A 2,502-nucleotide genomic window follows, 5' to 3' on the forward strand; every position below is an offset into this window, starting at 1 on the left:
AAAACCCTAATTGTAACTCCTTATTTGAAAAAGATGGTCTATGAAAAAACAAATCTGGGTTTCGAGGTCAGGTTACTTATTGGGAAGGTACGACAAAGACCGTAGCACCCTTCTAAACCCCTAAAATGGGTCTCTACTAAATAAAATGAAGTAAACATGACAATTGGTAAGGAAATTAATGGATATCAAAATGATCATACACTGGAAGCAAAACATGCATAGAGAATAGTCAAAAAGAGAGTGCAAGCATACCTTAACAACAAGCAATAATGCACTATCATGAAATGAGGTTAGTGCACAATAATGAGCATAAAATATGTCATATGCATCACTAAATAGAATAAGAAACAATTATTGATAGATATTGCACTTCACTCAAATTTATTTATTTTAGAGAAAACATCAATGTTGTTGGACCCCACCAAAGCCCAATTTATTTTTACATGAATCAATTCCATAAATTCCATCATTTGTAATTACAAAATTAAATTCATGCTTATTTTAAAACATTTAAAAAATCAAGAAAAATGTGAAATGATGCTTGCCGAAAAGAAAATGGTAGCAAATTTTATTGAAAAATGGGATTTTTGGTGAACCTAAACTCTAAAGAAGAATGAAAAGTTGAGTTAAATTATTTGGAAACTGGATTTTCAAAAAATCAGTTTTGAAGGTAAAGGAAATAAGCATGTGGGTTTTGAAAATGGGCCTAGGATGGCCATGCAAACTGGAATCATACACGTGGGCCCAAGGTACAACTGGTACTGCATTGTGAGGTTGGTGATTGCATGAAAGAAAAGGAAAGTTGCATGAAAAACACCAACAAGCCCTTCCACCATAGAATCAAGGGAACTTTCCTCCAGTAAGTTTACTTTGAATAAGTGAAGTCTTTTTTTTTTGGAAATAGTTACTAAGCAATCATATGCTTCAGCAACTGAAGTACTATCGACTTTTATAATTGCCCTAAACTCCCACCTAATTTGATTTATGATGACACTTCCCTTCCCAAACATGCCACTAGTGTTTCCAATAGGACAAACCAAACGAAGAGAAAATTCCTTTGAAGATGCCTCATCTCGTGGAACTGAGTAAAGGGAGCGTGACCAGTCTCCACTGTCACCTCTATACCCCCATAAGTACCAACCAATGGAGCTAGACCCATGATTGGAGCACCAGAAGTTGGACCAATGAGTGAACCACCAGATGAGTATCCAATGGGCACAATAGAAGCAAGCAAGTGTTGGATTATCATGAAGAAGAGATGCAATTTGATAAAAAGTCTTCCTAACAAGGGACGTTCTCCAGAAATCTGAACAAGCTCATCGAAACTTAATGCACAAGAAAGTAAGTGATCATTCTTTAGAATGTAAATTTGTGCACCACTTTCACTATATATATTTTGAATTATTTGTCCACCTTTCCCAATAACACATCCTATCTGATCAGATGTCACAAGAAGCTGAACAGTAACTTGGCTTGCTTCTTCAAAATCCTCACTATGCACTTTCTCTGAAACAACTTTATCATGCACCCTAAAGAGAGCATCCTGAGTTGGAGAAACAAAAGTATATGAATCATCAAAGGCATTGGTTTCATCACTGAAGTTGTAGATAGTGACCACAAGCTCCTCACATCTTGACACTGTCTCATCAATCCTAATCTTAAATTTAGTATCTACCCTCAGTTGCTTGATAATCTCCCTCCCCTCCTAATTATACTTCCAATCTTTCTTTCAGGGCATATAGATCGATATATACAGTATCATCTGGTCCAATGGTAAAAGGGTTTCTATCATCACCAGGATTTATCCTCTTATTTCCTCCATTATCACCATAATCAGATTGGGACTGGGCTTGCTTTTCATAACTATTCCTCTTACCAGCCATCGTGAAAAAAAGGACTTGCTATCTTGAGGTTGGGAATGGAGATGGAACCATTAATACTTGTCGAATGCAACTAACCTTTTGACAGTATGGGAAATATTCAGCTCACTAAAATCAGAAGTCAACAAGGCCTTTGAATTCACGTTCTGATTGAAGTCGTCATCAACTTGAAGCTAAATTAGGTAAGCATCTCAACGTGCTGCAACTTTTCCAAGTTCTCTTCATTTTTCCAATTTTCATAATAGGCTTCCTTGCGTCCTCCATTAATTTCTACCCATGCTAGAAAATGTCGTGCGTGTCATGCAAATAGGGGAATGGGAAAGGTGACAAGGAGATTAGGTAGAGGGTCGGATATAGGTGGATGGTTGCGTGGGGACCATCGAGGATGGTTGTGTGAGAAATTCATATGATGCATTCAATTCTAAATCAACACTTGCAAGATGAACTGAATCTGTAAAAGACTAGGCATAGTCTACTTACCTCCAGCCATTGATTCAAGTTGTTGTAATTGGTTTCCAAACTCTGATGATCTCCTATGGATTGTGTATTACTGAAGAATGAAAAACAGTAGATCACGAGTTCGGAACCATATGTGAAATATATATACGTGGCTTCCCATCAT

General features: G+C 37.0%; 1 pseudogene; it reads right to left on the bottom strand.

Annotated features, from left to right (window-relative positions):
• Positions 1 to 650: 650 nt before the first annotated feature.
• Positions 651 to 1,910, bottom strand: LOC100243020 (KH domain-containing protein At4g18375-like; annotated as a pseudogene).
• Between the last annotated feature and the right edge of the window lie 592 nt (positions 1,911 to 2,502).

Source organism: Vitis vinifera, chromosome 14, assembly GCF_030704535.1.
Source record: "Vitis vinifera cultivar Pinot Noir 40024 chromosome 14, ASM3070453v1".
Taxonomy (NCBI): Eukaryota; Viridiplantae; Streptophyta; class Magnoliopsida; order Vitales; family Vitaceae; genus Vitis; species Vitis vinifera.